The sequence below is a fragment of the Macaca fascicularis genome, chromosome 13 (genome assembly GCF_037993035.2).
Source record: "Macaca fascicularis isolate 582-1 chromosome 13, T2T-MFA8v1.1".
Classification (NCBI taxonomy): domain Eukaryota; kingdom Metazoa; phylum Chordata; class Mammalia; order Primates; family Cercopithecidae; genus Macaca; species Macaca fascicularis.
Window position 1 is genome coordinate 26022907 of NC_088387.1, and position 23662 is coordinate 26046568.

Below are 23662 nucleotides of genomic sequence, written 5' to 3' on the forward strand. Positions count from 1 at the left end.
CCCTTGGAAGACTGTAGGGCCAAAGGAAATATCCTTCGATAACAAAGAGAAAGAAGCTTTTGAGAAATTTCTTTGTGTTCGGTGAAATCATCTCACAGAGTTACAGCTTTTCCCTCAAGAAGCCTTTCGATAAGACAGTTCTTGTGGAATAGGCAAAGTGATATTTGGAAGCCCATAGAGGGCTACGGTGAAAAAGGAAATATCCTCAGATGAAATCTGGAAAGAAGCTTTCTGAGAAACTGCTTAGTGTTCTGTTAATTCATCTCACAGAGTTACATCTGTATTTCGTGGATCTCTTTGCTAACCTTCTTTCTGTGGAATCTGAGAACAGATATTTCGGATCCCTTGGAAGACTGTAGGGCCAAAGGAAATATCCTTCGATAACAAAGAGAAAGAAGCTTTTGAGAAATTTCTTTGTGTTCCGTGATATCATCTCACAGAGTTACAGCTTTTCCCTCAAGAAGCCTTTCGCTAAGACAGTTCTTGTGGAATTGGCAAAGTGATATTTGGAAGCCCTTAGAGGGCTATGGTGAAAAGGGAAATATCCTCAGATGAAACCTGGAAAAAAGCTTTCTGAGAAACTGCTTAGTGTTCTGTTAATTCATCTGAGAGAGTTACTTCTGTATTTCGAGGATCGCTTTGCTAGCCTTATTTCTGTGGAATCTGAGAACAGATATTTCGGATCCCTTGGAAGACTGTAGGGCCAAAGGAAATATCCTCCGATAACAAAGAGAAAGAAGCTTTTGAGAAATTTCTTTGTGTTCCGTGATATCATCTCACAGAGTTACAGCTTTTCCCTCAAGAAGCCTTTCGCTAAGACAGTTCTTGTGCAATTGGCAAAGTGATATTTGGAAGCCCATAGAGGGCTATGGTGAAAAAGGATATATACTCAGATGAAATCTGGAAATAAGCTTTCTGAGAAACTGATTAGTGTTCTGTTAATTCATCCCACAGAGTTGCATCTGTATTTCTTGGATCTGTTTGCTAGCCTTATTTCTGTGGAATATGAGAACAGATATTTCGGATCCCTTGGAAGACTATAGCTCCAAAGGAAATATCCTCTGATAACAAAGAGAAAGAAGCTTTCTGAGAAACTTCTTTGTGTTCTGTGAAATCATCTCACAGAGTTACAGCTTTCCCCTCAAGAAGCCTTTCGCTAAGACAGTTCTTGTGGGATTGGCAAAGGGATATTTGGAAGCCCATAGAGGGCTACTGTGAAAATGGAAATATCCTCAGATGGAATCTGGAAAGAAGCTTTCTGAGAAACTGCTTAGTGTTCTTTTAATTCATCTCACAGTGTTACATCTGTATTTCGTGGATTTCTTTGCTAGCCTTATTTCTGTGGAATCTGAGAACAGATATTTCGGATCCCTTGGAAGACTATATGGCCAAAGGAAATATCCTCCGATAACAAAGAGAAAGAAGCTTTCTGAGAAACTTCTTTGTGTTCTGTGAAATCATCTCAGAGAGTTTCAGCTTTCCCCTCAAGGAGCCTTTCGCTAAGACAGTTGTTGTGGAATTGGCAAAGTAATATTTGGAAGCCCATAGAGGACTATGGTGAAAAAGGAAATATCCTCAGATGAAATCTGGAAAGAAGCTTTCTGAGAAACTGCTTAGTGTTCTGTTAATTCATCTCACAGAGTTACATCTGTATTTCGTGGATCTCTTTGCTAGCCTTATTTCTGTGGAATCTGAGAACAGATATTTCGGATCCCTTGGAAGACTATAGGGCCAAAGGAAATATCCTCCGATAACAAAGAGAAAGAAGCTTTCTGAGAAACTTCTTTGTGTTCTGTGAAATCATCTCACAGAGTTACAGGTTTCCCAACAAGAAGCCTTTCGCTAAGACAGTTCTTGTGGGATTGGCAAAGTGATATTTGGAAGCCCATAGAGGGCTATGGTGAAAAAGGAAATATCCTCAGATGAAATCTGTAAAGAAGCTTTCTGAGAAAATGCTTAGTGTTCTGTTAATTCATCTCACAGAGTTACATCTGTATTTCGTGGATCTCTTTGCTAGCCTTCTTTCTGTGGAATCTGAGATCAGATATTTCGGATCCCTTGGAAGACTATAGGGCCAAAGGAAATATCCTTCGATAACAAAGAGTAAGAAGCTTTTGAGAAATTTCTTTGTGTTCGGTGAAATCATCTCACAGAGTTACAGCTTTTCCCTCAAGAAGCCTTTCGCTAAGACAGTTCTTGTGGAATTGGCAAAGTGATATTTGGAAGCCCATAGAGGGCTATGGTGAAAAGGGAAATATCCTCAGATGAAATCTGGAAAGAAGCTTTCTGAGAAACTGCTTAGTGTTCTGTTAATTCATCTCAAAGAGTTACATCTGTATTTCGTGGATCTCTTTGCTAGCCTTATTTCTGTGGAATCTGAGAACAGATATTTCGGATACCTTGGAAGACTATAGGGCCAAAGGCAATATCCTCCGATAACAAAGAGAAAGAAGCTTTCTGAGAAACCTCTTTGTGTTCTGTGAAATCATCTCACAGAGTTACAGCTTTCCCACCAAGAAGCCTTTCGCTAAGACAGTTCTTGTGGAATTGGCAAAGTGATATTTGGAAGCCCATAGAGGGCTACGGTGAAAAAGGAAATATCCTCAGATGAAATCTGGAAAGAAGCTTTCTGAGAAACTGCTTAGTGTTCTGTTAATTCATCTCACAGAGTTACATCTGTATTTCGTGGATCTCTTTGCTAGCCTTATTTCTGTGGAATCTGAGAACAGATATTTCGGATCCCTTTGAAGACTATAGGGCTAAAGGAAATATCCCCGTTAACAAAGAGAAAGAAGGTTTCTGAGAAACTTCTTTGTGTTCTGTGAAATCATCTCACAGAGTTACAGCTTTCCCCTCAAGGAGCCTTCCGGTAAGACAGTTCCTGTGGAATTGGCAAAGTGATATTTGGAAGGCCATAGATGGCTATGGTGAAAAAGGAAATATCCTCAGATGAAATCTGGAAAGAAGCTTTCGGAGAAACTGCTTAGTTTTCTGTTAATTCATCTCACAGAGTTACATCTGTATTTCGTGGATCTCTTTGCTAGCCTTATTTCTGTGGAATCTGAGAACAGATATTTCGGAACCCTTTGAAGACTAAAGGGCCAAAGGAAATATCCTCCGATAACAAAGAGAAAGAAGCTTTCTTAGAAACTTCTTTGTGTTCTGTGAAACCATCTCACAGAGTTACAACTTTCCCCTCAAGAAGCCTTTCGCTAAGACAGTTCTTGTGGAATTGGCAAAGTGATATTTGGAAGAACATAGAGGGCTACGGTGAAAATGGAAATATCCTCAGATGGAATCTGGAAAGAAGCTTTCTGAGAAACTGCTTAGTGTTCTGTTAATTCATCTCACAGAGTTATATCTGTATTTCGTGGATCTCTTTGCTACCCTTATTTCTGTGGAATCTGAGAACAGATATTTCGGATCCCTTGGAAGACTATAGGGCCAAAGGAAATATCCTCCGATAACAAAGAGAAAGAAGCTTTCTGAGAAACTTCTTTGTGTTCGGTGAAATCATCTCAAAGAGTTACAGCTTTCCCCTCAAGAAGCCTTTCGCTAAGACAGTTCTTGTGGAATTGGCAAAGTGATAGTTGGAAGCCCGTAGAGGGCAATGGTGAAAATGGAAATATCCTCAGATGAAATCTGGAAAGAAGCTTTCTGAGAAACTGCTCTGTGATATGTGACTTCCACTCACAGAGTTACATCTGTATTTCGTGGATCTCTTTGCTAGTCTTATTTCTGTGGAATCTGAGAACAGATATATCGGATCCCTTTGAAGACTATAGGGCCATAGGAAATAATTTCCGATAACAAAGAGAAAGAAGCTTTCTGAGAAACTTCTTTATGTTCTGTGAAATCATCTCACAGAGTTACAGCTTTCCCCTCAAGAAGCCTTTCGGTAAGACAGTTCTTGTGGAAATGGCAAAGTGATATTTGGAAGCCCATAGAGGGCTACGGTGGAAAGGGAAATATCCTCAGATGAAATGTGGAAAGAAGCTTTCTGAGAAACTGCTTAGTGTTCTGTTAATTCATCTCACAGAGTTACATCTGTATTTCGTGGATCTCTTTGCTAGCCTTATTTCTGTGGAATCTGAGAAAAGATATTTCGGATCAATTGGAAGACTATAGGGCCAAAGGAAATATCCTCCGATAACAAAGAGAAAGAAGCTTTCTGAGAAACTTCTTTGTGTTCTGTGAAATCATCTCACAGAGTTACACCTTTCGCCTCAAGAAGCCTTTCGCTAAGACAGTTCTTGAGAATTGGCAAAGTGAGATTTGAAAGCCCATAGAGAGCTATGGTGAAAAAGGAAGTATCCTCAGATGAAATCTGGAAAGAAGCTTTCTGTGAAACTGCTTAGTGGTCTGTTAATTCATCTCACAGTGTTAAAACTGTTATTTCGTGGATCTCTTTGCTAGCCTTATTTCTGTGGAATCTGAGAACAGATATTTCGGATCCCTTGGAAGAATATAGGGCCAAAGGAATTATCCTCCGATAACAAAGAGAAAGAAGCTTTCTGAGAAACTTCTTTGTGTTCTGTGAAATCATCTCACAGAGTTACAGCTTTCCCCTGAAGAAGCCTTTCGCTAAGACAGTTCTTGTGGATTGGCAAAGTGATATTTGAAGCCCATAGAGGGCTACGGTGAAAATCGAAATATCTTCAGATGAAATGTGGAAAGAAGCTTTCTGAGAAACTGCTTAGTGTTCTGCTAATTCATCTCACAGCGTTACATCTGTATTTCGTGGTTCTCTTTGCTAGCCTTATTTCTGTGGAATCTGAGAACAGATATTTCGGATCCCGTGGAAGAGTATAGGGCCAAAGGAAATATCCTCCGACAACAAAGAGAAAGAAGCTTTCTGAGAAACTTCTTTGTGTTCTGTGAAATCATCTCACAGAGTTACAGCTTTCCCCTCAAGGAGACTTTCGCTAAGACAGTTCTTGTTTAAATGGCAAAGTGATATTTGGAAGCCCATAGAGGGCTATGGTGAAAAGAGAAATATCCTCAGAGGAAATCTGGAAAGAAGCTTTCTGAGAAACTGATTAGTGTTCTGTTAATTCATCCCACAGAGTTGCATCTGTATTTCTTGGATCTCTTTGCTAGCCTTATTTCTGTGGAATCTGAGAACAGATATTTCGAATCCCTTGGAAGACTATAGGGCCAAAGGAAATATCCTCTGATAACAAAGAGAAAGAAGCTTTCTGAGAAACTTCTTTGTGTTCTGTGAAATCATCTCACAGAGTTACAGCTTTCCCCTCAAGAAGCCTTTCGCTAATACAGTTCTTGTGGAATTGGCAAAGTGATATTTGAAGCCCATAGAGGGCTACGGTGAAAGTCGAAATATCTTCAGATGAAATGTGGAAAGAAGCTTTCTGAGAAACTGCTTAGTGTTCTGCTAATTCATCTCACAGTGTTACAACTGTTATTTCGTGATTCTCTTTGCTAGCCTTATTTCTGTGGAATCTGAGAACAGATATTTCGGATCCCTTGGAAGACTGTAGGGCCAAAGGATATATCCTTCGATAACAAAGAGAAAGAAGCTTTTGAGAAATTTCTTTGTGTTCGGTGAAATCATCTCACAGAGTTACAGCTTTTCCCTCAAGAAGCCTTTCGCTAAGACAGTTCTTGTGGAATAGGCAAAGTGATATTTGGAAGCCCATAGAGGGCTACGGTGAAAAAGGAAATATCCTCAGATGAAATCTGGAAAGAAGCTTTCTGAGAAACTGCTTAGTGTTCTGTTAATTCATCTCACAGAGTTACATCTGTATTTCGTGGATCTCTTTGCTAACCTTCTTTCTGTGGAATCTGAGAACAGATATTTCGGATCCCTTGGAAGACTGTAGGGCCAAAGGAAATATCCTTCGATAACAAAGAGAAAGAAGCTTTTGAGAAATTTCTTTGTGTTCCGTGATATCATCTCAGAGAGTTACAGCTTTTCCCTCAAGAAGCCTTTCGCTAAGACAGTTCTTGTGGAATTGGCAAAGTGATATTTGGAAGCCCTTAGAGGGCTATGGTGAAAAGGGAAATATCCTCAGATGAAACCTGGAAAAAAGCTTTCTGAGAAACTGCTTAGTGTTCTGTTAATTCATCTGAGAGAGTTACTTCTGTATTTCGAGGATCGCTTTGCTAGCCTTATTTCTGTGGAATCTGAGAACAGATATTTCGGATCCCTTGGAAGACTGTAGGGCCAAAGGAAATATCCTCCGATAACAAAGAGAAAGAAGCTTTTGAGAAATTTCTTTGTGTTCCGTGATATCATCTCACAGAGTTACAGCTTTTCCCTCAAGAAGCCTTTCGCTAAGACAGTTCTTGTGCAATTGGCAAAGTGATATTTGGAAGCCCATAGAGGGCTATGGTGAAAAAGGATATATACTCAGATGAAATCTGGAAATAAGCTTTCTGAGAAACTGATTAGTGTTCTGTTAATTCATCCCACAGAGTTGCATCTGTATTTCTTGGATCTGTTTGCTAGCCTTATTTCTGTGGAATATGAGAACAGATATTTCGGATCCCTTGGAAGACTATAGCTCCAAAGGAAATATCCTCTGATAACAAAGAGAAAGAAGATTTCTGAGAAACTTCTTTGTGTTCTGTGAAATCATCTCACAGAGTTACAGCTTTCCCCTCAAGAAGCCTTTCGCTAAGACAGTTCTTGTGGGATTGGCAAAGGGATATTTGGAAGCCCATAGAGGGCTACTGTGAAAATGGAAATATCCTCAGATGGAATCTGGAAAGAAGCTTTCTGAGAAACTGCTTAGTGTTCTTTTAATTCATCTCACAGTGTTACATCTGTATTTCGTGGATTTCTTTGCTAGCCTTATTTCTGTGGAATCTGAGAACAGATATTTCGGATCCCTTGGAAGACTATATGGCCAAAGGAAATATCCTCCGATAACAAAGAGAAAGAAGCTTTCTGAGAAACTTCTTTGTGTTCTGTGAAATCATCTCAGAGAGTTTCAGCTTTCCCCTCAAGGAGCCTTTCGCTAAGACAGTTGTTGTGGAATTGGCAAAGTAATATTTGGAAGCCCATAGAGGACTATGGTGAAAAAGGAAATATCCTCAGATGAAATCTGGAAAGAAGCTTTCTGAGAAACTGCTTAGTGTTCTGTTAATTCATCTCACAGAGTTACATCTGTATTTCGTGGATCTCTTTGCTAGCCTTATTTCTGTGGAATCTGAGAACAGATATTTCGGATCCCTTGGAAGACTATAGGGCCAAAGGAAATATCCTCCGATAACAAAGAGAAAGAAGCTTTCTGAGAAACTTCTTTGTGTTCTGTGAAATCATCTCACAGAGTTACAGGTTTCCCAACAAGAAGCCTTTCGCTAAGACAGTTCTTGTGGGATTGGCAAAGTGATATTTGGAAGCCCATAGAGGGCTATGGTGAAAAAGGAAATATCCTCAGATGAAATCTGTAAAGAAGCTTTCTGAGAAAATGCTTAGTGTTCTGTTAATTCATCTCACAGAGTTACATCTGTATTTCGTGGATCTCTTTGCTAGCCTTCTTTCTGTGGAATCTGAGATCAGATATTTCGGATCCCTTGGAAGACTATAGGGCCAAAGGAAATATCCTTCGATAACAAAGAGTAAGAAGCTTTTGAGAAATTTCTTTGTGTTCGGTGAAATCATCTCACAGAGTTACAGCTTTTCCCTCAAGAAGCCTTTCGCTAAGACAGTTCTTGTGGAATTGGCAAAGTGATATTTGGAAGCCCATAGAGGGCTATGGTGAAAAGGGAAATATCCTCAGATGAAATCTGGAAAGAAGCTTTCTGAGAAACTGCTTAGTGTTCTGTTAATTCATCTCACAGAGTTACATCTGTATTTCGTGGATCTCTTTGCTAGCCTTATTTCTGTGGAATCTGAGAACAGATATTTCGGATACCTTGGAAGACTATAGGGCCAAAGGCAATATCCTCCGATAACAAAGAGAAAGAAGCTTTCTGAGAAACCTCTTTGTGTTCTGTGAAATCATCTCACAGAGTTACAGCTTTCCCACCAAGAAGCCTTTCGCTAAGACAGTTCTTGTGGAATTGGCAAAGTGATATTTGGAAGCCCATAGAGGGCTACGGTGAAAAAGGAAATATCCTCAGATGAAATCTGGAAAGAAGCTTTCTGAGAAACTGCTTAGTGTTCTGTTAATTCATCTCACAGAGTTACATCTGTATTTCGTGGATCTCTTTGCTAACCTTCTTTCTGTGGAATCTGAGAACAGATATTTCGGATCCCTTGGAAGACTGTAGGGCCAAAGGAAATATCCTTCGAAAACAAAGAGAAAGAAGCTTTTGAGAAATTTCTTTGTGTTCGGTGAAATCATCTCACAGAGTTACAGCTTTTCCCTCAAGAAGCCTTTCGCTAAGACAGTTCTTGTGGAATTGGCAAAGTGATATTTGGAAGCCCATAGAGGGCTATGGTGAAAAGGGAAATATCCTCAGATGAAACCTGGAAAGAAGCTTTCTGAGAAACTGCTTAGTGTTCTGTGAATTCATCTGAGAGAGTTACTTCAGTATTTCGAGGATCGCTTTGCTAGCCTTATTTCTGTGGAATCTGAGAACAGATATTTCGGATCCCTTGGAAGACTATAGGGCCAAAGGAAATATCCTCCGATAACAAAGAGAAAGAAGCTTTCTGAGAAACTTCTTTGTGTTCTGTGAAATCATCTCACAGAGTTACCGCTTTCCCCTCAAGAAGCCTTTCGCTAAGACAGTTCTTGTGCAATTGGCAAAGTGATATTTGGAAGCCCATAGAGGGCTATGGTGAAAAAGGATATATACTCAGATGAAATCTGGAAATAAGCTTTCTGAGAAACTGATTAGTGTTCTGTTAATTCATCCCACAGAGTTGCATCTGTATTTCTTGGATCTCTTTGCTAGCCTTATTTCTGTGGAATCTGAGAACAGATATTTCGGATCCCTTTGAAGACTATAGCTCCAAAGGAAATATCCTCTGATAACAAAGAGAAAGAAGCTTTCTGAGAAACTTCTTTGTGTTCTGTGAAATCATCTCACAGAGTTACAGCTTTCACCTCAAGAAGCCTTTCGCTAAGACAGTTCTTGTGGAATTGGCAAAGTGATATTTGAAGCCCATAGAGGGCTACGGTGAAAATCGAAATATCTTCAGATGAAATGTGGAAAGAACCTTCTGAGAAACTGCTTAGTGGTCTGTTAATTCATCTCACAGTGTTAAAACTGTTATTTCGTGGATCTCTTTGCTAGCCTTATTTCTGTGGAATCTGAGAACAGATATTTCGGATCCCTTTGAAGACTATAGGGCCAAAGGAAATATCCTCCGATAACAAAGAGAAAGAAGCTTTCTGAGAAACTTCTTTGTGTTCTGTGAAATCATCTCAAAGAGTTACAGCTTTCCCCTCAAGAAGCCTTTTGCTAAGACAGTTCTTGTGGAATTGGCAAAGTGATATTTGGAAGCCCGTAGAGGGGTATGGTGAAAAAGGAAATATCCTCAGATGAAATCTGGAAAGAAGTTTTCTGAGAAACTGCTTAGTGTTCTGTTAATTCATCTCACAGAGTTACATCTGTATTTCGTGGATCTCTTTGCTAGCCTTTTTTCTGTGGAATCTGAGAACAGATATTTCGGATCCCTTGGAAGACTATAGGGCCGCAGGAAATATCCTTCGATAACAAAGAGAAAGAAGCTTTTGAGAAATTTCCTTGTGTTCGGTGAAATCATCTCACAGAGTTACAGCTTTTCCCTCACAAGCCTTTCGCTAAGACAGTTCTTGTGGAATTGGCAAAGTGATATTTGGAAGCCCATAGAGGGCTATGGTGAAAAGGGAAATATCCTCAGATGAAATCTGGAAAGAAGCTTTCTGAGAAACTGCTTAGTGTTCTGTTAATTCATCTGAGAGAGTTACATCTGTATTTTGAGGATCGCTTTGCTACCCTTATTTCTGTGGAATTTGAGAACAGATATTTCGGATCCCTTGGATGACTATAGGGCCGCAGGAAATATCCTTCGATAACAAAGAGAAAGAAGCTTTTGAGAAACTTCTTTGTGTTCTGTGAAATCATCTCACAGAGTTACAGCTTTCCCCTCAGGAAGCCTTGCGATAAGACAGTTCTTGTGGAATTGGCAAAGTGATATTTTGAAGAACGTACAGGGCTACGGTGAAATTGGAAGTATCCTCAGAAGAAATCTGGAAAGAAGCTTTCTGAGAAACTGCTTAGTGTTCTGTTAATTCATCTCACGGCGTTACATCTGTATTTCGTAGATCGCTCTGCTATCCTTATTTCTGTGGAATCTGAGAACAGATATTTCGGATCCCTTGGAAGACTATAGGGCCAAAGGAAATATCCTCCGATAACAAAGAGGAAGAAGCTTTCTGAGAAACTTCTTTGTGTTCTGTGAAATCATCTCACCGAGTTACAGCTTTCCCGTCAAGAAGCCTTTTGCTAAGACAGTTCTTGTGGAAATGGCAAAGTGATATTTGGAAGCCCCTAGAGGGCTATGGTGAAAAAGGAAATATCCTCAGATGAAATCTGGAAAGAAGCTTTCTGAGAAACTGCTTAGTGTTCTGTTAATTCATCTCACAGAATTACATCTGTATTTCGTGGATCTCTTTGCTAGCCTTATTTCTGTGGAATCTGAGAACAGATATTTCGGATCCCTTGGAAGACTATAGGGCCAAAGGAAATATCCTCCGATAACAAAGAGAAAGAAGCTTTCTGAGAAACTTCTTTGTGTTCTGTGAAATCATCTCACAGAGTTACAGCTTTCCCCTCAAGAAGCCTTTCGCTAAGACAGTTCTTGTGGAATTGGCAAAGTGATATTTGGAAGCCAATAGAGGGCTATGGTGAAAATGGAAATATCCTCAGATGAAATCTGGAAAGAAGCTTTCTGAGAAACTGCTTAGTGTTCTTTTAATTCATCTCACAGTGTCACATCTGTATTTCGTGGATCTCTTTGCTAGCCTTATTGCTGTGGAATCTGAGAACAGATATTTCGGATACCTTGGAAGACTATAGGGCCAAAGGAAATATCCTCCGATAACAAAGAGAAAGAAGCTTTCTGAGAAACTTCTTTCTGTTCTGTGAAATCATCTCACAGAGTTACAGCTTTCCCACCAAGAAGCCTTTCGCTAAGACAGTTCTTGTGGGATTGGCAAAGTGATATTTGGAAGCCCTTAGAGGGCTATGTTGAAAAAGGAAATATCCGCAGATGAAATCTGGAAAGAAGTTTTCTGAGAAACTGCTTAGTGTTCTGTTAATTCATCTCACAGAGTTACGTCTGTATTTCGTGGATCTCTTTGCTAGCCTTCTTTCTGTGGAATCTGAGAACAGATATTTCGGATCCCTTGGAAGACTATAGGGCCAAAGGAAATATCCTCTGATAACAAAGAGAAAGAAGCTTTTGAGAAATTTCCTTGTGTTCGGTGAAATCATCTCACAGAGTTACAGCATTTCCCTCACAAGCCTATCGCTAAGACAGTTCTTGTGGAAATGGCAAAGTGATATTTGGAAGCTCCTATAGGGCTATGGTGAAAAAGGAAATATCCTCAGATGAAATCTGGAAAGAAGTTTTTGAGAAACTGCTTAGTGTTCTGTTAATTCACCTCACAGAGTTACATCTGTATTTCGTGGATTTCTTTGCTAGCCTTATTTCTGTGGAATCTGAGAACAGATATTTCGGATCCCTCGGAAGACTACATGGCCAAAGGAAATATCCTCCGATAACAAAGAGAAAGAAGCTTTCTGAGAAACTTCTTTGTGTTCTGTGAAATCATCTCAGAGAGTTACAGCTTTCCCCTCAAGAAGCCTTTCGCTAAGACAGTTCTTGTGGAATTGGCAAAGTGATATTTGGAAGCCCATAGGGGGCTATGGTGAAAAAGGAAATATCCTGAGATGAAATCTGGAAAGAAGATTTCTGAGAAACTGCTTAATGTTCTGTTAATTAATCCCACAGAGTTACATCTGTATTTCTTGGATCTCTTTGCTAGCCTTATTTCTGTGGAATCTGAGAACAGATATTTCGGATCCCTTGGAAGACTATATGGCCAAAGGAAATATCCTCCGATAACAAAGAGAAAGAAGCTTTCTGAGAAACTTCTTTGTGTTCTGTGAAATCATCTCACAGAGTTACAGCTTTCCCCTCAAGGAGCCTTTAGCTAAGACAGTTGTTGTGGAATTGGCAAAGTAATATTTGGAAGCCCATAGAGGACTATGGTGAAAAAGGAAATATCCTCAGATGAAATCTGGAAAGAAGCTTTCTGAGAAACTGCTTAGTGTTCTGTTAATTCATCTCACAGAGTTACATCTGTATTTCGTGGATCTCTTTGCTAGCCTTATTTCTGTGGAATCTGAGAACAGATATTTCGGATCCCTTGGAAGACTATAGGGCCAAAGGAAATATCCTCCGATAACAAAGAGAAAGAAGCTTTCTGAGAAACTTCTTTGTGTTCTGTGAAATCATCTCACAGAGTTACAGCTTTCCCCTCAAGAAGCCTTTCGCTAAGACAGTTCTTGTGGAATTGGCAAAGTGATATTTGGAAGCCCATAGAGGGCTACTGTGAAAATGGAAATATCCTCAGATGGAATCTGGAAAGAAGCTTTCTGAGAAACTGCTTAGTGTTCTTTTAATTCATCTCACAGTGTTACATCTGTATTTCGTGGATCTCTTTGCTAGCCTTATTTCTGTGGAATCTGAGAACAGATATTTCGGATCCCTCGGAAGACTACATGGCCAAAGAAATATCCTCGGATAACAAAGAGAAGAAGCTTTCTGAGAAACTTCTTTGTGTTCTGTGAAATCATCTCACAGAGTTACAGCTTTCCCCTCAAGGAGCCTTTTGCTAAGACAGTTCTTGTGGAATTGGCAAAGTAATATTTGGAAGCCCATAGTGGACTATGGTGAAAAAGGAAATATCCTCAGATGAAATCTGGAAAGAAGCTTTCTGAGAAACTGCTTAGTGTTCTGTTAATTCATCTCACAGAGTTACATCTGTATTTCGTGGATCTCTTTGCTAGCCTTATTTCTGTGGAATCTGAGAACAGATATTTCGGATACCTTGGAAGACTATAGGGCCAAAGGAAATATCCTCCGATAACAAAGAGAAAGAAGCTTTCTGAGAAACCTCTTTGTGTTCTGTGAAATCATCTCACAGAGTTACAGCTTTCCCACCAAGAGGCCTTTCGCTAAGACAGTTCTTGTGGAATTGGCAAAGTGATATTTGGAAGCCCATAGAGGGCTATGGTGAAAAGGGAAATATCCTCAGATGAAACCTGGAAAGAAGCTTTCTGAGAAACTGCTTAGTGTTCTGTGAATTCATCTGAGAGAGTTACTTCTGTATTTCGAGGATCGCTTTGCTAGCCTTATTTCTGTGGAATCTGAGAACAGATATTTCGGATCCCTTGGAAGACTATAGGGCCAAAGGAAATATCCTCCGATAACAAAGAGAAAGAAGCTTTCTGAGAAACTTCTTTGTGTTCTGTGAAATCATCTCACAGAGTTACAGCTTTCCCCTCAAGAAGCCTTTCGCTAAGACAGTTCTTGTGGAATTGGCAAAGTGATATTTGGAAGCCCATAGAGGGCTATGGTGAAAAGGGAAATATCCTCAGATGAAATCTGGAAAGAAGCTTTCTGAGAAACTGCTTAGTGTTCTGTTAATTCATCTGAGAGAGTTACATCTGTATTTTGAGGATCGCTTTGCTACCCTTATTTCTGTGGAATTTGAGAACAGATATTTCGGATCCCTTGGAAGACTATAGGGCCGCAGGAAATATCCTTCGATAACAAAGAGAAAGAAGCTTTTGAGAAACTTCTTTGTGTTCTGTGAAATCATCTCACAGAGTTACAGCTTTCCCCTCAAGAAGCCTTGCGATAAGACAGTTCTTGTGGAATTGGCAAAGTGATATTTTGAAGAACGTACAGGGCTACGGTGAAATTGGAAGTATCCTCAGAAGAAATCTGGAAAGAAGCTTTCTGAGAAACTGCTTAGTGTTCTGTTAATTCATCTCACGGCGTTACATCTGTATTTCGTAGATCGCTCTGCTATCCTTATTTCTGTGGAATCTGAGAACAGATATTTCGGATCCCTTGGAAGACTATAGGGCCAAAGGAAATATCCTCCGATAACAAAGAGGAAGAAGCTTTCTGAGAAACTTCTTTGTGTTCTGTGAAATCATCTCAGAGAGTTACAGCTTTCCCGTCAAGAAGCCTTTTGCTAAGACAGTTCTTGTGGAAATGGCAAAGTGATATTTGGAAGCCCCTAGAGGGCTATGGTGAAAAAGGAAATATCCTCAGATGAAATCTGGAAAGAAGCTTTCTGAGAAACTGCTTAGTGTTCTGTTAATTCATCTCACAGAATTACATCTGTATTTCGTGGATCTCTTTGCTAGCCTTATTTCTGTGGAATCTGAGAACAGATATTTCGGATCCCTTGGAAGACTATAGGGCCAAAGGAAATATCCTCCGATAACAAAGAGAAAGAAGCTTTCTGAGAAACTTCTTTGTGTTCTGTGAAATCATCTCACAGAGTTACAGCTTTCCCCTCAAGAAGCCTTTCGCTAAGACAGTTCTTGTGGAATTGGCAAAGTGATATTTGGAAGCCAATAGAGGGCTATGGTGAAAATGGAAATATCCTCAGATGAAATCTGGAAAGAAGCTTTCTGAGAAACTGCTTAGTGTTCTTTTAATTCATCTCACAGTGTCACATCTGTATTTCGTGGATCTCTTTGCTAGCCTTATTGCTGTGGAATCTGAGAACAGATATTTCGGATACCTTGGAAGACTATAGGGCCAAAGGAAATATCCTCCGATAACAAAGAGAAAGAAGCTTTCTGAGAAACTTCTTTCTGTTCTGTGAAATCATCTCACAGAGTTACAGCTTTCCCACCAAGAAGCCTTTCGCTAAGACAGTTCTTGTGGGATTGGCAAAGTGATATTTGGAATCCCTTAGAGGGCTATGTTGAAAAAGGAAATATCCTCAGATGAAATCTGGAAAGAAGTTTTCTGAGAAACTGCTTAGTGTTCTGTTAATTCATCTCACAGAGTTACGTCTGTATTTCGTGGATCTCTTTGCTAGCCTTCTTTCTGTGGAATCTGAGAACAGATATTTCGGATCCCTTGGAAGACTATAGGGCCAAAGGAAATATCCTCTGATAACAAAGAGAAAGAAGCTTTTGAGAAATTTCCTTGTGTTCGGTGAAATCATCTCACAGAGTTACAGCATTTCCCTCACAAGCCTATCGCTAAGACAGTTCTTGTGGAAATGGCAAAGTGATATTTGGAAGCTCCTATAGGGCTATGGTGAAAAAGGAAATATCCTCAGATGAAATCTGGAAAGAAGTTTTTGAGAAACTGCTTAGTGTTCTGTTAATTCACCTCACAGAGTTACATCTGTATTTCGTGGATTTCTTTGCTAGCCTTATTTCTGTGGAATCTGAGAACAGATATTTCGGATCCCTCGGAAGACTACATGGCCAAAGGAAATATCCTCCGATAACAAAGAGAAAGAAGCTTTCTGAGAAACTTCTTTGTGTTCTGTGAAATCATCTCAGAGAGTTACAGCTTTCCCCTCAAGAAGCCTTTCGCTAAGACAGTTCTTGTGGAATTGGCAAAGTGATATTTGGAAGCCCATAGGGGGCTATGGTGAAAAAGGAAATATCCTGAGATGAAATCTGGAAAGAAGATTTCTGAGAAACTGCTTAATGTTCTGTTAATTAATCCCACAGAGTTACATCTGTATTTCTTGGATCTCTTTGCTAGCCTTATTTCTGTGGAATCTGAGAACAGATATTTCGGATCCCTTGGAAGACTATATGGCCAAAGGAAATATCCTCCGATAACAAAGAGAAAGAAGCTTTCTGAGAAACTTCTTTGTGTTCTGTGAAATCATCTCACAGAGTTACAGCTTTCCCCTCAAGGAGCCTTTAGCTAAGACAGTTGTTGTGGAATTGGCAAAGTAATATTTGGAAGCCCATAGAGGACTATGGTGAAAAAGGAAATATCCTCAGATGAAATCTGGAAAGAAGCTTTCTGAGAAACTGCTTAGTGTTCTGTTAATTCATCTCACAGAGTTACATCTGTATTTCGTGGATCTCTTTGCTAGCCTTATTTCTGTGGAATCTGAGAACAGATATTTCGGATCCCTTGGAAGACTATAGGGCCAAAGGAAATATCCTCCGATAACAAAGAGAAAGAAGCTTTCTGAGAAACTTCTTTGTGTTCTGTGAAATCATCTCACAGAGTTACAGCTTTCCCCTCAAGAAGCCTTTCGCTAAGACAGTTCTTGTGGAATTGGCAAAGTGATATTTGGAAGCCCATAGAGGGCTACTGTGAAAATGGAAATATCCTCAGATGGAATCTGGAAAGAAGCTTTCTGAGAAACTGCTTAGTGTTCTTTTAATTCATCTCACAGTGTTACATCTGTATTTCGTGGATCTCTTTGCTAGCCTTATTTCTGTGGAATCTGAGAACAGATATTTCGGATCCCTCGGAAGACTACATGGCCAAAGAAATATCCTCGGATAACAAAGAGAAGAAGCTTTCTGAGAAACTTCTTTGTGTTCTGTGAAATCATCTCACAGAGTTACAGCTTTCCCCTCAAGGAGCCTTTTGCTAAGACAGTTCTTGTGGAATTGGCAAAGTAATATTTGGAAGCCCATAGAGGACTATGGTGAAAAAGGAAATATCCTCAGATGAAATCTGGAAAGAAGCTTTCTGAGAAACTGCTTAGTGTTCTGTTAATTCATCTCACAGAGTTACATCTGTATTTCGTGGATCTCTTTGCTAGCCTTATTTCTGTGGAATCTGAGAACAGATATTTCGGATCCCTTGGAAGACTATAGGGCCAAAGGAAATATCCTCCGATAACAAAGAGAAAGAAGCTTTCTGAGAAACCTCTTTGTGTTCTGTGAAATCATCTCACAGAGTTACAGCTTTCCCACCAAGAAGCCTTTCGCTAAGACAGTTCTTGTGGAATTGGCAAAGTGATATTTGGAAGCCCATAGAGGGCTATGGTGAAAAGGGAAATATCCTCAGATGAAACCTGGAAAGAAGCTTTCTGAGAAACTGCTTAGTGTTCTGTTAATTCATCTGAGAGAGTTACTTCTGTATTTCGAGGATCGCTTTGCTAGCCTTATTTCTGTGGAATCTGAGAACAGATATTTCGGATCCCTTGGAAGACTATAGGGCCAAAGGAAATATCCTCCGATAACAAAGAGAAAGAAGCTTTCTGAGAAACTTCTTTGTGTTCTGTGAAATCATCTCACAGAGTTACAGCTTTCCCCTCAAGAAGCCTTTCGCTAAGACAGTTCTTGTGCAATTGGCAAAGTGATATTTGGAAGGCCATAGAGGGCTATGGTGAAAAAGGATATATACTCAGATGAAATCTGGAAATAAGCTTTCTGAGAAACTGATTAGTGTTCTGTTAATTTATCCGAAAGAGTTGCATCTGTATTTCTTGGATCTCTTTGCTAGCCTTATTTCTGTGGAATCTGAGAACAGATATTTCGGATCCCTTTGAAGACTATAGCTCCAAAGGAAATATCCTCTGATAACAAAGAGAAAGAAGCTTTCTGAGAAACTTCTTTGTGTTCTGTGAAATCATCTCACAGAGTTACAGCTTTCACCTCAAGAAGCCTTTCGCTAAGACAGTTCTTGTGGAATTGGCAAAGTGATATTTGAAGCCCATAGAGGGCTACGGTGAAAATCGAAATATCTTCAGATGAAATGTGGAAAGAACCTTCTGAGAAAGTGCTTAGTGGTCTGTTAATTCATCTCACAGTGTTAAAACTGTTATTTCGTGGATCTCTTTGCTAGCCTTATTTCTGTGGAATCTGAGAACAGATATTTCGGATCCCTTGGAAGAATATAGGGCCAAAGGAATTATCCTCCGATAACAAAGAGAAAGAAGCTTTCTGAGAAACTTCTTTGTGTTCTGTGAAATCATCTCACAGAGTTACAGCTTTCCCCTGAAGAAGCCTTTCGCTAAGACAGTTCTTGTGGAATTGGCGAAGTGATATTTGAAGCCCATAGAGGGCTACGGTGAAAATCGAAATATCTTCAGATGAAATGTGGAAAGAAGCTTTCTGAGAAACTGCTTAGTGTTCTGCTAATTCATCTCACAGAGTTACATCTGTATTTCGTGGTTCTCTTTGCTAGCCTTATTTCTGTGGAATCTGAGAACAGATATTTCGGATCCCTTGGAAGAGTATAGGGCCAAAGGAAATATCCTCCGACAACAAAGAGAAAGAAGCTTTCTGAGAAACTTCTTTGTGTTCTGTGAAATCATCTCACAGAGTTACAGCTTTCCCCTCAAGGAGCCTTTCGCTAAGACAGTTCTTGTTTAAATGGCAAAGTGATATTCGGAAGCCCATAGAGGGCTATGGTGAAAAGAGAAATATCCTCAGATGAAATCTGGAAAGAAGCTTTCTGAGAAACTGATTAGTGTTCTGTTAATTCATCCCACAGAGTTACATCTGTATTTCTTGGATCTCTTTGCTAGCCTTATTTCTGTGGAATCTGAGAACAGATATTTCGGATCCCTTGGAAGACTATAGGGCCAAAGGAAATATCCTCTGATAACAAAGAGAAAGAAGCTTTCTGAGAAACTTCTTTGTTTTCTGTGAAATCATCTCACAGAATTACAGCTTTCCCCTCAAGAAGCCTTTCGCTAATACAGTTCTTGTGGAATTGGCAAAGTGATATTTGAAGCCCATAGAGGGCTACGGTGAAAATCGAAATATCTTCAGATGAAATATGGAAAGAAGCTTTCTGAGAAACTGCTTAGTGTTCTGCTAATTCATCTCACAGTGTTACAACTGTTATTTCGTGGATCTCTTTGCTAGCCTTATTTCTGTGGAATCTGAGAACAGATATTTCGGATTCCTTGGAAGACTGTAGGGCCAAAGGAAATATCCTTCGATATCAAAGAGAAAGAAGCTTTTGAGAAATTTCTTTGTGTTCGGTGAAATCATCTCACAGAGTTACAGCTTTAACCTCAAGAAGCCTTTCGCTAAGACCGTTCTTGTGGAATAGGCAAAGTGATATTTGGAAGCCCATAGAGGGCTACGGTGAAAAAGGAAATATCCTCAGATGAAATCTGGAAAGAAGCTTTCTGAGAAACTGCTTAGTGTTCTGTTAATTCATCTCACAGAGTTACATCTGTATTTCTTAGATCTCTTTGCTATCCTTCTTTCTGTGGAATCTGAGAACAGATATTTCGGATCCCTTGGAAGACTGTAGGGCCAAAGGAAATATCCTTCGATAACAAAGAGAAAGAAGCTTTTGAGAAATTTCTTTGTGTTCCGTGATATCATCTCACAGAGTTACAGCTTTTCCCTCAAGAAGCCTTTCGCTAAGACAGTTCTTGTGGAATTGGCAAAGTGATATTTGGAAGCCCTTAGAGAGCTATGGTGAAAAGGGAAATATCCTCAGATGAAACCTGGAAAAAAGCTTTCTGAGAAACTGCTTAGTGTTCTGTTAATTCATCTGAGAGAGTTACTTCTGTATTTCGAGGATCGCTTTGCTAGCCTTATTTCTGTGGAATCTGAGAACAGATATTTCGGATCCCTTGGAAGACTATAGGGCCTAAGGAAATATCCTCCGATAACAAAGAGAAAGAAGCTTTCTGAGAAACTTCTTTGTGTTCTGTGAAATCATCTCACAGAGTTACAGCTTTCCCCTCAAGAAGCCTTTCGCTAAGACAGTTCTTGTGCAATTGGCAAAGTGATATTTGGAAGCCCATAGAGGGCTATTGTGAAAAAGGATATATACTCAGATGAAATCTGGAAATAAGCTTTCTGAGAAACTGATTAGTGTTCTGTTAATTCATCCCACAGAGTTGCATCTGTATTTCTTGGATCTGTTTGCTAGCCTTATTTCTGTGGAATCTGAGAACAGATATTTCAGATCCCTTGGAAGACTATAGCTCCAAAGGAAATATCCTCTGATAACAAAGAGAAAGAAGCTTTCTGAGAAACTTCTTTGTGTTCTGTGAAATCATCTCACAGAGTTACAGCTTTCACCTCAAGAAGCCTTTCGCTAAGACAGTTCTTGTGGAATTGGCAAAGTGATATTTGAAGCCCATAAAGGGCTACGGTGAAAATCGAAATATCTTCAGATGAAATGTGGAAAGAACCTTCTGAGAAACTGCTTAGTGTTCTGTTAATTCATCTCACAGTGTTACAACTGTTATTTCGTGGATCTCTTTGCTAGCCTTATTTCTGGGGAATCTGAGAACAGATATTTCGGATCCCTTGGAAGACTATAGGGCCAAAGGAATTATCCTCCGATAACAAAGAGAAAGAAGCTTTCTGAGAAACTTCTTTGTGTTCTGTGAAATCATCGCATAAAGTTACAGCTTTCCCCTCAAGAAGCCTTTCGCTAAGACAGTTCTTGTGGAATTGGCAAAGTGATATTTGGAAGCCCATGGAGGGCTATGGTGAAAAAGGAAATATCCTCAGATGGAATCTGGAAAGAAGCTTTCTGAGAAACTGCTTAGTGTTCTTTTAATTCATCTCACAGTGTTACATCTGTATTTCTTGGATCTCTTTGCTAGCCTTATTTCTGTGGAATCTGAGAACAGATATTTCGGATCCCTTGGAAGACTATAAGGCCAAAGGAAATGTCCTCCGTTAACAAAGAGAAAGAAGGTTTCTGAGAAACTTCTTTGTGTTCTGTGAAATCATCTCACAGAGTTACAGCTTTACCCTCAAGGAGCCTTTAGCTAAGGCAGTTCTTGTGGAATTGGCAAAGTAATATTTGGAAGCCCATAGAGGGCTATGGTGAAAAAGGAAATATCCTCAGATGAAATCTGGAAAGAAGCTTTCTGAGAAACTGCTTAGTGTTCTGTTAATTCATCTCACAGAGTTACATCTGTATTTCGTGGATCTCTTTGCTAGCCTTATTTCTGTGGAATCTGAGAACAGATATTTCGGATACCTTGGACGACTATAGGGCCAAAGGAAATATCCTCCGATAACAAAGAGAAAGAAGCTTTCTGAGAAACTTCTTTGTGTTCTGTGAAATCATGTCACAGAGTTACAGCTTTCCCACCAAGAAGCCTTTCGCTAAGACAGTTCTTGTGGGATTGGCAAAGTGATATTTGGAAGCCCATAGAGGGGTATGGTGAAAAAGGAAATATCCTCAGATGAAATCTGGAAAGAAGTTTTCTGAGAAACTGCTTAGTGTTCTGTTAATTCATCTCACAGAGTTACATCTGTATTTCGTGGATCTCTTTGCTAGCCTTTTTTCTGTGGAATCTGAGAACAGATATTTCGGATCCCTTGGAAGACTATAGGGCCGCAGGAAATATCCTTCGATAACAAAGAGAAAGAAGCTTTTGAGAAATTTCCTTGTGTTCGGTGAAATCATCTCACAGAGTTACAGCTTTTCCCTCACAAGCCTTTCGCTAAGACAGTTCTTGTGGAATTGGCAAAGTGATATTTGGAAGCCCATAGAGGGCTATGGTGAAAAGGGAAATATCCTCAGATGAAATCTGGAAAGAAGCTCTCTGAGAAACTGCTTAGTGTTCTGTTAATTCATCTGAGAGAGTTACATCTGTATTTCGAGGATCGCTTTGCTACCCTTATTTCTGTGGAATCTGAGAACAGATATTTCGGATCCCTTGGAAGACTATTGGGCCGCAGGAAATATCCTTCGATAACAAAGAGAAAGAAGCTTTTGAGAAACTTCTTTGTGTTCTGTGAAATCATCTCACAGAGTTACAGCTTTCCCCTCAAGAAGCCTTGCGATAAGACAGTTCTTGTGGAATTGGCAAAGTGATATTTTGAAGAACGTACAGGGCTACAGTGAAATTGGAAATATCCTCAGAAGAAATCTGGAAAGAAGCTTTCTGAGAAACTGCTTAGCGTTCTGTTAATTCATCTCACGGCGTTACATCTGTATTTCGTAGATCGCTCTGCTAGCCTTATTACTGTGGAATCTGAGAACAGATATTTCGGATCCCTTGGAAGACAATAGGGCCAAAGGAAATATCCTCCGATAACAAAGAGAAAGAAGCTTTCTGAGAAACTTCTTTGTGTTCTGTGAAATCATCTCAGAGAGTTACAGCTTTCCCGTCAAGAAGCCTTTTGCTAAGACAATTCTAGTGGAAATGGCAAAGTGATATTTGGAAGCCCCTAGAGGGCTATGGTGAAAAAGGAAATATCCTCAGATGAAATCTGGAAAGAAGATTTCTGAGAAACTGCTTAGTGTTCTGTTAATTCATCTCACAGAATTACATCTGTATTTCGTGGATCTCTTTACTAGCCTTATTTCTGTGGAATCTGAGAACAGATATTTCGGATCCCTTGGAAGACTATTGGGCCGCAGGAAATATCCTCCGATAACAAAGAGAAAGAAGCTTTCTGAGAAACTTCTTTGTGTTCTGTGAAATCATCACGCAGAGTTATAGCTTTCCCCTCAAGAAGCCTTTCGCTAAGACAGTTCTTGTGGAATTGGCAAAGTGATATTTGGAAGCCAATAGAGGGCTATGGTGAAAATGGAAATATCCTCAGATGAAATCTGGAAAGAAGCTTTCTGAGAAACTGCTTAGTGTTCTTTTAATTCATCTCACAGTGTCACATCTGTATTTCGTGGATCTCTTTGCTAGCCTTATTGCTGTGGAATCTGAGAACAGATATTTCGGATACCTTGGAAGACTATAGGGCCAAAGGAAATATCCTCCGATAACAAAGAGAAAGAAGCTTTCTGAGAAACTTCTTTCTGTTCTGTGAAATCATCTCACAGAGTTACAGCTTTCCCACCAAGAAGCCTTTCGCTAAGACAGTTCTTGTGGGATTGGCAAAGTGATATTTGGAAGCCCTTAGAGGGCTATGTTGAAAAAGGAAATATCCTCAGATGAAATCTGGAAAGAAGTTTTCTGAGAAACTGCTTAGTGTTCTGTTAATTCATCTCACAGAGTTACGTCTGTATTTCGTGGATCTCTTTGCTAGCCTTCTTTCTGTGGAATCTGAGAACAGATATTTCGGATCCCTTGGAAGACTATAGGGCCAAAGGAAATATCCTCTGATAACAAAGAGAAAGAAGCTTTTGAGAAATTTCCTTGTGTTCGGTGAAATCATCTCACAGAGTTACAGCATTTCCCTCACAAGCCTATCGCTAAGACAGTTCTTGTGGAATTGGCAAAGTGATATTTGGAAGCCCATAGAGGGCTATGGTGAAAAGGGAAATATCCTCAGATGAAATCTGGAAAGAAGCTTTCTGAGAAACTGCTTAGTGTTCTGTTAATTCATCTGAGAGAGTTACATCTGTATTTCGAGGATAGCTTTGCTAGCCTTTTTTCTGTGGAATCTGAGAGCAGATATTTCGGATCCCTTGTAAGACTATTGGGCCAAAGGAAATATCCTCCGATAACAGAGAGAAAGAAGCTTTCTGAGAAACTTCTTTGTGTTCTGTGAAATCATCTCACAGAGTTACAGCTTTCCCCTCAAGAAACCTTTCGCTAAGACAGTTCTTGTGGTATTGGCAAAGGGATATTTGGAATCACATAGAGGGCTATGGTGAAAAAGGAAATATCCTAAGATGAAATCTGGAAAGAATCTTTCTGAGAAACTGCTTAGTGTTCTGTTAATTCATCTCACAGAGTTACATCTGTATTTCGTGGATCTCTTTGCTAGCCTTATTTCTGTGGAATCTGAGAACAGATATTTCGGATCCCTTTGAAGACTATGGGGCCAAAGGAAATAT